Here is a 14,041-nt window from a genome sequence, read left to right on the forward strand (position 1 = left end):
TCTACACCCAAGCTACCTCATTTGGCACTACAAGCGACTATGCCTGCACAAGTTCCAGCTCTCACAGCGCAGTTGTCTTCATGTGTGGTTACTCAATTCCAAGGGAGACCACCCATCGCATATTCTGGGGAAAACATGTCACCTGTCCCACAGCAGCTCAGCCCAGTCTCAATGCCACTACCTCAATGCAACCACATGCAAGCAGCAGCCACCCGATTTGTGACACCACACACAGATAGTGTTCTGATATCGCAGCCTGTACTTCCTGTTGCGACCATTGTATCAACCTCAAATGTGAATACTCCGTTGGTAAGCCAGGTAGCCCCACCTATTAATCAGAATCAGATTTTTCCTGCCTCACAGCAGCGAGTGACAGTCTCATCTAACACACCCATCGGCCCGCAGCCTCATCCACATCCAACTGTTCCCCAAACTGGTTGCTTACCTCAACCCGGAACAGAGCTTCTCATGGCAGCAGCCTATGGTATCCCTCGGCCCACACTACCAGTGTTTGAGAGTGGCACAGAAAGTGACTTTGCTTTGTTGAAATTGGCCTTAGACAATTTATTAAGTCACCATACTCACATCAGTGAGCAGTACAAATACCAAGTATTACTGAGCCACCTTAAGTTTGCTAGTGCTCAGCAGTTGGCTAAGGCATATATGCACCACCCACAACCATACACGGCAGCCTTGCAAGCTTTGCAAGAGAAGTATGGTCAGCCCAGACAGCTTGTGCAATCAGAATTAGGTGCTATCATGAGCACTCCACCGCTCAGAATGGGTGATACCAATGCCTTTGATTCGTTTGCCCTATCTGTGCAATCCCTAGTGGGCATGCTGCGAACGCTGGAGGGACAGTACGGATATGAGCTGATGTGTGGTTCTCATGTGGACCGACTATTGGGAAAGATGCCACCCGCTTACCGAGACAGCTTTGTAGAATACTGTTTGAGCCGTGGTATCCTTCAAACAGGTACAGATCGAACTTACACTCTTCCTGACTTAGCGACTTGGTTACAAACGAAGTCACAAGCGAAGCGCATCTCAAGCCGAGCTGCTGCCATGTTTCAGTTTGACACAACAAAGTCATCTGTGAGGAGTAAAGGAACTCCATATCATCGAGAGCGCTCAACACCTGTACTTCTGACATCCGAGAAAGTTGCCAAGCCCTCTGAACTGGCTCAGACTAAAGCCATTTCCAAGCCAAAGCCTTACTGTCCTCATTGCGACAATCAAGATCACTTTCTTAACTCCTGTGATAAATTCAAGAGGTTGACCACCACCCAGATTGTCACCTGGATCACAGAGGGTAAACGTTGTTGGAAATGTGGTCGAAATCATCCAGTGGACTCCTGCAATCTCAAGCGGCCCTGTAAAGTCTGCAAAGAACTGCACCTCACTGTTCTACATGATTCTGTCAAAGATACTTCCAGAGCAGTGCTTATGGTGAGTTTGCCATCCACACAAATCTATCTTGACAGACCCAATCGCTCACAGAAAGTTATGCTTAAGGTTGTCAAAGTCCTCTTGCACAGTGGTGGCCAAACAATAGAAGCCCATGCTGTTCTAGATGACGGCTCAGAAAGAACAATAATTCTTCCTCCAGTAATTCAGCAGCTTAGGCTGAATGGAACCCCAGAGGTTCTTTCTCTTCAGACAATCCAACAAGGCCATACCAAACTTGAATGGGCCACAGTAACCTTGGAGGTTTCCCCCCTCACAAAACCCACAGAAAGGTATGTCATTCGTGATGCCTTTACTGCCTCTGCCTTAAGTCTTGCTGAACATAATTACCCCGTGGCAGCACTCCAGAAAGCATATCGCCACCTGAAAGGTCTACCCTTACAGTCTGTAGACCAGGTGAAACCCTTACTCCTCATAGGGTCTGATATGCCACACCTCCTGACTCCTATTCAGCCAGTACGTAGAGGAGCCGAAGGTGGCCCTGTTGCCATATGTACCAAGCTTGGTTGGGTATTGCAAGGCCCAATGTGTCCGATTCAGCCCCCTAGAGGCCAGCAACAATGCCTGCATCTAATGACAGCCCCAGCACGTGATGAGCTGTATCAACATGTGGAGCGCTTGTGGCAAATTGACACCTTGCCATACAATGAAAAGTTGATTACAAGATCAAAGCAAGATCAACACTCCTACAACCTCCTGCAATCTTCTACGGTCAGAGTAGAAGTAAATGGTGTCCAGCGGTATGCTACTCCGCTACTAAGGCGTACTCCTATCACCTTGCTCTGTGCAGGCAAGGAGGCTGGGCTCCCCAGTCTCAGAAACACTGAGAGAAAACTGGCCAAGAATCCTGAGCAAGCTCAAACATACTGCTCTGAAATTCGGAAGCTTGAATCTGAAGGCTACATTTCCAAGATAACACCAGAGGAGGCAGAACAGTCCACAGAGTCGTGGTTCATTCCGCACCACATGGTGCATCATAATGGGAAGGACCGAATAGTCTTCAACTGTTCCTTCCAGTACAATGGGCAAAGCTTGAATGAACAACTCCTTCCGGGGCCAACACTGGGACCGTCTTTGCTAGGTGTTATACTGCGGTTCAGACAGCATGCAGTTGCAGTGAGTGGGGACATAAAAGGCATGTTCCACCAAGTACGTTTGTTACCTGGTGACAAGTCGTTGCTGCGATTCATCTGGAGGAACATGGATAGGGAGGCTGACCCAGACATTTACGAGTGGCAGGTACTGCCCTTTGGTACGACCTGCAGTCCGTGTTGCACCATTTATGCCCTTCAGTTTCATGCCCAGGAACACCAAGACACCATGGCTGGTTTAGCTGACATTGTGGAGAACTCATTCTATGTCGACAACTGTCTTCACAGCACTCCCCACCAGGGTGAGGCCAGGGCCATAATAGATGGGTTGCGTCAGTCCTTGTTAAAGGGAGGCTTTGAGATCAGACAATGGGCGTGCAATATACCATCAGTTCTCAAACACCTCCCATCGGAAGCCAGATCAGCTAGTAGCGAGTGCTGGTTGTCTCAGAGTAGCACTGACATGCAAGAACCTACTCTCGGCTTACAATGGAATTGCCTTGATGACACCCTCGGGTATAAGAATCGAATAGCAGAGCCTGTCCAGCCCACCATGAGGAATCTATACAAGACGTTGGCAAGCCAATTCGACCCCCTGGGTTTTATAGTCCCATTCACCGCAAGGGCTAAGATTCTTATCCAGGATCTCTGGAAACACAACCTTAGCTGGGATGACCCTATCGAACCCCTACACCTGCGTGAGATATGGTCCAGGTGGGTTGCAGAGCTTTCCAGTATCACCAAAATACAATTCCCTCGAACTTATGCGTCTGGCGGTGCTGACACTCCTTCCACGGTTCGGGAACTCCATGTATTTTGTGATGCCTCAGAGAGGATATATGGATCCGTTGCCTACCTTCGGATTACAGACGACTGTGAGAAAGTCCATGTCACCTTTGTACTAGCTCGATCTAGAGTGGCTCCTCGTAAATCTCTATCTATGCCCCGCTTAGAGTTGTGTGCTGCACTTTCTGGAGCTCAGATGGCCAAAGTGATACAGACTGAATTGACTATTCCCATACACCACGTCACATATTGGGCTGATTCAACTACGGTGCTGCATTGGTTAAAATCAGAATCCTGCCGATACAAGGTCTTTGTGGGGTCTAGAGTAGCAGAGATTCAGACTTTGACAGATGTTTCCAGATGGAGGTATGTTGACTCTGCTCGAAACCCAGCTGACCATATTACTAGAGGTCTTACCTTGGCCGAAATAGCAGGTCCTCACCAATGGAGATCTGGGCCATCCTTCCTGACCGAACCACAGGATATGTGGCCGTTGACACCCAGTACGGAGTCAGCACCTGACCTGAGCGAGTTGAGAAAAGCATCCTTTGTTGGAGCAGTCACTGTCACTCCCAGTCCAGTGCCTTCAGACCTCAGTCAATTCAAAACCTGGAACGAGCTAGTTCAAGCTACTGTTGAGTCCTGTAATGGGGCGGCCAACATCACCGCCTTTGAAGCCTCAATGTATATACAGGCTGAAAAGCTCCTCCTAGCACAGTCACAGTTTGATTCATTCCCGGAGGAATTCAGAGCTTTGAAAGCTGGAAAGCCTATCCCGACAGACAGCCGATTGGGTTCTCTCGCCCCAGAGTACGACGAAAATACTGGTCTAATCAGAGTGGGTGGACGACTTCGTCGTGTTGAAACCCTGCCTTCTGATATCATTCACCCGATCGTCCTAGATCCTCAACATCAGGTCACAAAGCTACTCATCCAAGACATAGATCAGCAACTCCATCATCCAGGTGCAGAGCGAGTGCTAGCAGAGCTACGTCGTAGATACTGGGTGCTTAGAGGCCGTGAAGCTGTGCGCAAACACCAGCATTCCTGTCAAAATTGCCAGCTTTGGCGCGCCAAGCCACAGAATCCACAGATGGCCTACCTTCCACCATGTAGGCTACGTCTGTTCAAGCCACCATTTTACTCCACTGGCGTAGACTGCTTCGGGCCTTTTCGGGTGAAGATAGGCCGGCGCCAGGAAAAGAGATGGGGAATCTTATATAAGTGCTTGACAACCAGATGTTTACATCTCGACCTCCTTGAACACCTGGACACAGACGCCTTCCTCCTTTCTTTACGACGATTTATAGCCCGTAGAGGAAAGCCTTTCGAGATTCTATGTGACAATGGCACTAACTTCACTGGAGGCGATCATGAGTTAAAGGACTCCTTTCGTCGAATGGCTCCTGAGCTGCAGGAACAACTGGCTAAACAGCAGATGCATTTTCGCTATAACCCACCAAGTGCCCCCCACTTCGGCGGAACATGGGAGCGAGAGGTGAAATCGATTAAGACTGCCTTGCGAGTCATTCTACGGGAACAATCCGTGCCCGAATCTGTACTGCAAACATTGCTAGTGGAAGTTGAGGGCATACTCAATTCCAAGCCCCTTGGCTATGTCTCATCGGACATTGCAGACCTGGATCCTGTCACTCCGAACCTGTTACTCATGGGACGTCATGATGCTTCATTGCCACAAGTCCTTTATGACTCAGACGAACTCTTGGGTAAACGCAGGTGGAGACACAGTCAAGTATTGGCCGATCAGTTCTGGACTGCTTTCATTCGTTGTTACTTACCAGAACTACAGGGTAGACAGAAATGGAGATCAGATGGTAAAGAAATTGCAGTGGGACAAGAGGTACTCCTAATCGACCATCAACTCCCACGAGCACTCTGGCCTGTGGGTACCGTGACAGAAACCTATGCCGGGGCTGACGGGAGGATTCGGACAGCCAAAGTTCAAGTCAAAGGCAAGATGTACACACGCCCTGTCGTGAAGCTGATTCCACTCCCTCCAATGAGGGATAATGATACAGACCCTTCTGACGGCCTTTCTTAAGGAATACAATTATCCTGACTGATAATTGGGGGCGGCTATGTCAGAAAGTCCGTCCCGGAACGGAAATATGCAGTGATTCATGACGGACTGATTTAAGAGTTGCTACTTCCTTCCAGCAGACTGATGCAATAGTCAGATCCAGCCGTGCTTCCTGATATTGTTCAATGTTGTGCGTTCATGCAACAAATGTGAGTAGTTATTTAAACATTTAGTCAACGCTTTGTATTTGTTATATTTGTCAGATGTTTAGCAAATGGCGATTGAGATATGCAAATGACGATTGCGGCGGCGCGATCGCGGATAGCCGCTAGTCATATGATCAGACACCTGCTGTTGTCATTATATGCTGCTTTATGCTGTATATTGGAGTTTATCTTATAATTTAATGTTTATTGTTATCTGACAGTGGAGTATTCAATTATGATGACTGTTTAGTCATTTGTAGATACTTGGTGAGGTAATTTGTGTACAGTTACATTGTATTCATAGTATATTCCTGTATTTATGTATTTACAGACCACAACACAACGTGATAGTCACTTACTGCCTGACAAGTTATTAAAAAGAAGTTTATGAAGATACTTCCATTGTCCTTGATTCTCTTACCGGAATCACTGTCCATAATTGTCCGCCTACCGAACTGTAAATTACAAACGGTTGCCAGAGGTGCGACTCTGCAACAGTTTCAAAACCACTAAGAAATCAAGTTTTAAATATAATTCTTTTGAAGTGTTAGTACTTAATGTAAAAATATATAGTGTAAACGATAAATCACGTTTGAGATTTGTGCTGGGTACAGTATACAGGCCACCAGGGCACCATAAAGATTTTATCAAAGAATTTGCTGATTTTCTATTAGAGTTAGTATTGGCTGCAGATAAAGTACTAATTGTTGGTGATTTTAATATACACATCGATAATGAAAAAGATGCATTGGGATTGGCATTTAAAGACATTGTAAATTCAATTGGAGTTAGACAACAAGTGTCAGGACCTACTCATCGTCGTAATCATACTCTAGATCTAATATTATCACACGGAATAGATGTGGATGCCGTTGAAATTCTGCAGCAGAGCGATGACATCTCAGATCATTACCTAGTCTCGTGTAAACTTCATTTAGCCAAGGCTGCAAAGCCGACTCCGTGTTACAAATATGTGAGACCTATCACCTATCACTAAAGAAAATAGTCCAACGCCGTGGTACAGCGAGCACACTCGGGCCCTTAAAGCTCCAATATGTAGGGATTTTGTAATAAAATTTCCAAAAATAACTTGCACAGTGTGATATATTTCCTCCAGTTATGTACTTACAATACCTCAAAAGTCTCCAAAGATTTTTTATTTCAGAGAAATTCCGATTTTAAATAACTGGCCGTCCCGGAAAAGAAATGTCGCGCCTCAGTGACGCAATGTCCGCTCTCTCTATCCTTCTTTCCGGTGTGGACCATGTGATAGGATATTCCACCACACCGGATTTTTTTTTTTTTTTTACAACTTTATTGAGGTTTTTTTCTTATCACAATAAACAATAAAGACATCTGACAAAGAATAAAAAAAGGAATAAAATAAAAAATATGACCCACCACACCGGAATATCGCATGGTCAAATGCGGAAGTGGTGGTTAAAGCGTTATAGCCATAGACTGTATGGTTATAGCTGTTATGGATCACGAACTCTTTGGCGAGTATTGAAGTGCCAACAAAACGAAAGCGTCCATATTCGGATACACGCGGAGTCACGGACTGTGTGACAAACGGAGGAATAAAACCCGGATAAATATCGGCAGGCGTTTTCGAGATGGAGAGAGCTGCGCGTCTGGACTTGTCAGAGACTCTCTCGCGAGTGTATTGAGACAGGTAAGACATGCAACTGTCAATAATAGCACTTATAAACAAAGTTATATTGCTCTTTGTACTTTGGTAAGGCTTTTTATCACGTCTGGTGACCGAGATTATGGCAGTACAATTACAATCGGAGATGATGTTAAAAAAAATATTTAGTCATTACTTGCAAATGTTCGTTCAAATTTACTTTTAGATATTGGTTTGAACACGTTAAACAACACTGCATTAACCATAAAAAACGTAAAACTGCACAACATTAACCAAACAAATCATTTGACAAATAGCTGTATGTTGTAACGGGATAGCCTAATATAGCATAACATTTCACGTCCCTTGCAGTTCATTAATTATGATGACATAAAATAATACGATAAGACATACAGGTAATACAAAAACAAATAAATTACCTCATCCGTGATCATGATTCATTAATTCCATTTAGATACATCGCTAGATGGTGAAAACACATTATAAACCACATCTCCCATCGTCACCTCCTTCATAGCGTCATCAAGCTTCGCCTTTGTTATTGTTGGAAACTGCGCCCTCTTGTGGTCAAATACCAAAGTCACATACTGGAGCTTTAAGAGAGCAGCCAGAGAGATGGAGCGCAACTGGAAGAAAACAAAACTAGAGGTATTTCGCATTTCATGGAAAGAGAGCTCGATTACTTACAGAGAGGCTTTAAAAGCTGCTAGATCTGCTTATTTTTCAACCCTATTAGAAGAAAATAAACATAATCCTAGGTATTTATTTGAAACAGTGGCTAAACTAACAAAAAAGAAAGCTTCAAGCACCGAAGTTTCCAAGCAACACAGCAGTAATGACTTTATGAACTTCTTCACTTATAAGATTGATAATATCAGGGAGAAGATTATAACTATGCAACCGTCTACTACAGTATCGCATCAGGCAGTGCATTGTAGTCTCCCTGAGGAAAGATGTGATTCATTCGTTGCTATAGGAGAGGAAGAATTTACTAAACTCATTAAATCATCTAAATCTACAACATGTATGTTAGACCCTATACCGACTAAGCTACTGAAAGAGATGCTTCCAGAGGTCATAGATCCTCTTCTTAATATCATTAATTCGTCTTTGTCTCTAGGATACGTACCAAAAACCTTTAAGCTGGCTATGATTAAACCGCTTGTTAAAAAAACGCAACTTGATCCTTCAGAATTAGTCAATTACAGGCCGATCTCGAATCTACCGTTTCTGTCAAAGATATTAGAAAAAGCGGTATCCTCACAACTGTGTTCCTTTCTTGAAAGAAATGATATCTGTGAGGATTTCCAGTCCGGATTTAGACCGTACCATAGTACCGAAACAGCTCTCGTTAGAGTCACAAATGATTTGCTCTTATCATCTGATCGTGGTTGTGTCTCTCTATTAGTGTTACTCGATCTTAGTGCTGCATTTGACACCATCGACCACAACGTTCTTTTAAATAGACTCAAACATTATGTTGGCATTACGGGAAATGCACTAGCATGGTTTAAATCACACTTATCTGACCGTTATCAGTTTGTAGCAGTAAATGAAGAGATGTCTCATCGATCGCAAGTTCAGTATGGCGTACCACAAGGCTCAGTACTAGGACCGCTGCTGTTCACTCTGTACATGCTACACACACACACACACACACACACACACACACACACACACACTCTGTACATGCTACCATTAGGAGATATCATTAGGAAACATGGCATTAGCTTCCACTGTTATGCCGACGATACTCAGCTCTACATTTCTTCAAGACCTAATGAAACTTATCAATTCACAAAATTAACGGAATGCATAGCGGATATAAAAAATTGGATGACTCGTAATTTCCTACTTCTAAATTCTGAAAAAACAGAGTTTCTAATTATTGGACAAAAAACTTCCTCACGTAATAACCTAGAATACTGTCTAACACTTGATGGCTGCTCTGTTAAGTCTTCGTCGTCGGTTAGGAACCTGGGTGTGTGTGTGTGTGTGTGTGTGTGTGTGTGTGTGTGTGTGTGTGTGTGTGTGTGTGTGTGTGTGTGTGTGTGTGTGTGTGTGTGTGTGTGTGTGTGTGTGTGCTCTTTGATACCAATCTTTCATTTGAAAGTCACGTGTCTAGTATCTGTTAAACCGCATTTTTCCATCTTAAAAATATATCTAAATTACGCCATATGCTCTCATTGACAAATGCGGAACAGTTAATTCATGCGTTCATGAGCTCAAGGCTAGATTACTGTAATGCTCTACTGGGTGGTTGCCCTGCACGCTTAATAAACAAACTACAGCTGGTCTAAAACGCAGCAGCTCGAGTTCTTACCAGAACCAGGAAGTATGACCATATTAGCCCGGTTCTGTCAACACTGCACTGGCTCCCTATTAAACATCGCATACATTTTAAAATATTGCTGATTACTTACAAAGCACTAAATGGTTTAGCTCCGCAGTGCTTGAGCGAGCTCTTAACGCATTATAGTCCGTCACGTCTATTGCGATCTCAAAACTCCGGCCAGTTACTAATACCTAGAATATCTAAATCCACTGCTGGCGGCAGATCCTTCTCCTATTTAGCACCTAAACTCTGGAACAGTCTTCCTACCATTGTCCGGGAAGCAGACACACTCTGTCAGCTCAAAGCTAGATTAAAGACACATCTCTTTGACCTAGCTTTCACATAATACATTATAGACTTATATAATTCAGTGTTAGGCTGCATAGATCAGGTCAGCCGGAACCGGGAACACTTCCCATAAATCCTGATGTACTCGTTACATCATGAGAAGAATGGCATCTACGCTAATGTTAGTGTCTGTGTTTATCCCGAGGTTTTCCCGCAGCCTGCCGGATCCAGGCCGTATCCAGATCTGACGAAGGACCTTCGCCTGGACCGATGACAACGCAGTGCTGAAGTGCCAACTAGACTCTCCCTATGGAGGATCCCACTACCACTCTACAGATAAGGCGTTGTCGGGAAACTCAATTTGCGTATCTACCCCGAATTGATAAAATAAAATAAAATTCTGTATCAAAATTTTATAAGGAAACACCAGTACTTTGTTTAGGCTTGGTGTGTAGAGAATTACAAACCTGCGCACATATATTCTAACGCACATAACTATAGAACCAGTTCTTAATGTGCATGTGAACGCCATCAGCGTTTCTCACAGGTTCGCGTTTAAAGTCTGTGTAGAGGGAATGGTGTCGTCTTAGCGGCCCCTAATTTAACAACAAATGATCGTTGCGACGGAAGCGAATCAATCAAAACTAACTTTAGATGGAAAATAACTTTATTAAAGAACCGCTATAAAGCCAAAACAATCTCTGTTACCTTAAATTATACGTTTATCTCTGTAAAGCTGCTTTGAGACAATCTACATTGTTAAAAGCGCTATATAAATGAAGATGACTTGACTTGACTTGACTCGCACACACACACTCACATACATATACACACTCACTCACACACACAAACACTCGCACACTCACATACATACACACACACACACACACACACAATCACACACACTTTATGCTAACAGTCAGAAGTCTGAGTCCAGTGATGTTTCAGCATTTATCTTCCTCTCTCTCTGTGTGTCTGTCTCTCTTTCTCTCTCTCTGCATGCGGGGAGCGTTTGGGTGTGTGTGAGTGAACCACTAGTGTTTCTGTCTCACTCTGGATCTGCCACTGCATCACATTTGTCTCTGCGTGGCGTGGCGTGGAGTGTCCGTTTTTATGTCGGCTGTCATGTTAACTGGTCAGAGCTTGTGTTAGAGCACAATGCCTGCGTGACACACACACTTCTCGAGCCGCGCCGAAACCGCGTGCTAGAAATAGAACCGCAACCGACGCCTATTTTTCACGCGACACGCAAGAGTGTTGGAAGTTTTCAGACAAAATAGAAGGCGCAAATACATATTAATAAATTACATTTTGATGCTTGAAAGTCTCTCGGTTTTGACAAATGCATATATAATTGTAATTTAAAAAATAGGCCTAATTATCGATTTTCAAATATTGCCCCTGTCAATAGGCCTACAGAACGAAATATTCTGTAGCCTATTTTGCCGTCAATACTGCCGACGTTGTCTTTGCTGTATCAGGCTATATATATTATGTTGAACATCCCAATGTAGATGGTCTGTACAGACAGCACGTGAAGTTCGTGAACACCGAATTCCCTTTTCTTTCTTATCTATTTGTGTTTGAACAGACATGTACACGAAAAATTAAGCCAGTGTCCGTCTCAACGAGTTTCCCCGTAAACGCAGTCAAAATAAAACGGATGCGTGTCATTACCGGTATTAGATGCGTGCATTCGTCTTAAAGGGACAGCACCCAATATACCTGCAGCTGTTTGTGTCACCAAAGTTAAAGGTGAGGTTTTCGCGTGCAGCCGTCATAGGCAGCCGTGCACGAGTGCAAAACCTCACAACACCCGCCCCTGTCGATGATTGGTTGGAACACTATTTATTTTGGTTTTGAGTGATGATGATACCAACTGTTTTTGTGTGCAGATCTCAGAGCCTAGGCTACCTAGAGAGACGCGGTTTTTTGACAGCATGTTTATGGGGCGTGCAGCTAGCGAAATATTAGATGAATGTGATCATTTATGTTTGGGCCTGAAATCGCTGATACCACCTTTAATCAAACAACAAAAGAGAAAGAAAAATCACGTTTTGTCAAAAGATAAAATGTATTAATACTTAGTACAGTTAATTTACCTGAAAAACATAAAGCACTGCTTTATTTCTCGTGTATTTGTGTTTTATTGTATTTATATTTGTATTTTGTTTATTAGTTTCTATGCAGATGCACTAGGCCTACCCTACACAATTACCCCAATCATCCTAGAATTATTAATTCTTTACAAAAAGAGCTATTCAAATCATCAGGTGAAATTGTTTTCAGGAAGTAGCAGTAAAGCAAGAAGAAGAAGTGCAAATTAGTTTTTCTAAATTTCATTTGACTCTATGTGCCTATAGGGGTGGGTTGGGGATGGTGGCAATGTAGTATCTGGATATTTGCCGCGGGACGAGGGCTTCGATTACCTCTCTCTTTTTTGACCATACATGTGCTTGCACCCCTGGACAATATTTGCTCGGCTTCTCGAATGAATAAGGCGGTGGTGATTTTCGTGAAAGAAGAAAATTTGGTTAATCGTCTGATAAGCAACGGCGTTGTGGTAAGTGGTACCTTTATTACTGTTTCACCGCTGGTTACACCTACTACTAGAGTGACGATATCAAATGTGCCGCCATTCATTAAGAATAGTGAAATTGAACGAGCTCTTGCGAGTTACGGAAAGTTAGCTAGTCCAGTTAAAATGATTTCTCTTGGATGCAAAAATGAGGCCTTGAAGCACGTGTTATCATTCAGAAGACAAGTTTTTATGTTTCTGAATGAACAAGATTTGAATGTTTCTTTTAGACTGGGAAAGTCGTATCTGGTGTATGCGAGTACCGGGAATAATAAATGCTTTGAATGTGGAGACATTGGGCATAAGAGGGTCGCATGTCCACATAAGGCTCAGAATGTTGAGAATACGCAGCAGAATGTTGATGATGGGAATCGTGAAATAGATCGAGGAATACAACCTCAGGCTGTGAGTGAAGTACATGATGGTGGCGTTGCTGTGGGTGATAGTGCGAGGCCTAGTGATGATGTGAACCAGAGTAGGGATACTGGGAGAATGAGGAGGGCTGATGAAGTTACAGTGACAGCAGAAGTAAGTGGAGTAGGTGTAGAAATGGTGATTAGTGAGGCTGGTGGAAGTGAAATTGAGCCACAACCTGAAACTTCACAGGGCTTTGAAATGAGTAATGATGACAATGAGATGGTGGATGACGATGCTTGTTCGGAAATTTCTGAATTTGGTTCCCAAGTTACGGGAGAATTGTATACATTGCAGGAAATAAATGATTTCTTGGATGTAACGTTTGGTAAGATAGCTGAAGTAAATGACTTCTTCCCAGATGTGGATAAGTTTATTGCTTCAGTTATTATGCTACAGAGAACGGTAAGCCATGACGAACTAAGTAAGAAGAAGAGATTTCGTTTGAAGAAACTCTTAACGAAATTACGTCAGGGTAAATCTCGTGCTTCAAACTATTAAGCAATGATTAAGTTGCACAGGGCGTCTCTCTTACAATGGTTTCTTTCTCTATCCCTTTTATTCTTTCATTTTTCTATGGAGTGTTTGAGGGTTGGTTCCTTAAATATAAATGGGGGTAGAGACAGGAAGAAATTGGCAATGGTTTCAGAATTTTTGAAAATAAAACAGATTAATGTTGCATTTTTACAGGAAACCCATACTGATAATAATAATGAAATAGAATGGGGTATGTGGTGGGGTGGAAAGCTCGTCTTAAGTCAAGGGTCAAATAATAGTGCTGGAGTTGCTATTTTATTTTCAAAGAATATGAATGTTAATATTTTAAATGTTGAGGAAATTGAAAAGGGGAGGATTATAATGACAAAAATAGAGTTTGAGGGTTTTTTGTTTTTTTGCCCCGAATAATGGGTCAGAAAGGGTGAGGTTTTTTATGAAACTGAATGAATCTCTTAAGAAAATAGATGATGGTGTGTGTATTATTGTAGGGGGAGACTGGAACTGTACAACAGATTTCACTGTTGATAGAAATGGTGAAAAACCTCATAATCTAGTTTAGTACTATCCAAAATAATGGAAAAAAGGTTTGGTAGATATATGGAGAGTAAGGAATGGAATGGAAAGACAGTACACATGGGTTAAAGTGACTGACTATATTGTGTGTGGCGCTAGATTAGACCGGTTTT

The sequence above is a fragment of the Scardinius erythrophthalmus genome (assembly GCF_964197995.2).
Source record: "Scardinius erythrophthalmus genome assembly, chromosome: 11".
Lineage (NCBI taxonomy): Eukaryota > Metazoa > Chordata > Actinopteri > Cypriniformes > Leuciscidae > Scardinius > Scardinius erythrophthalmus.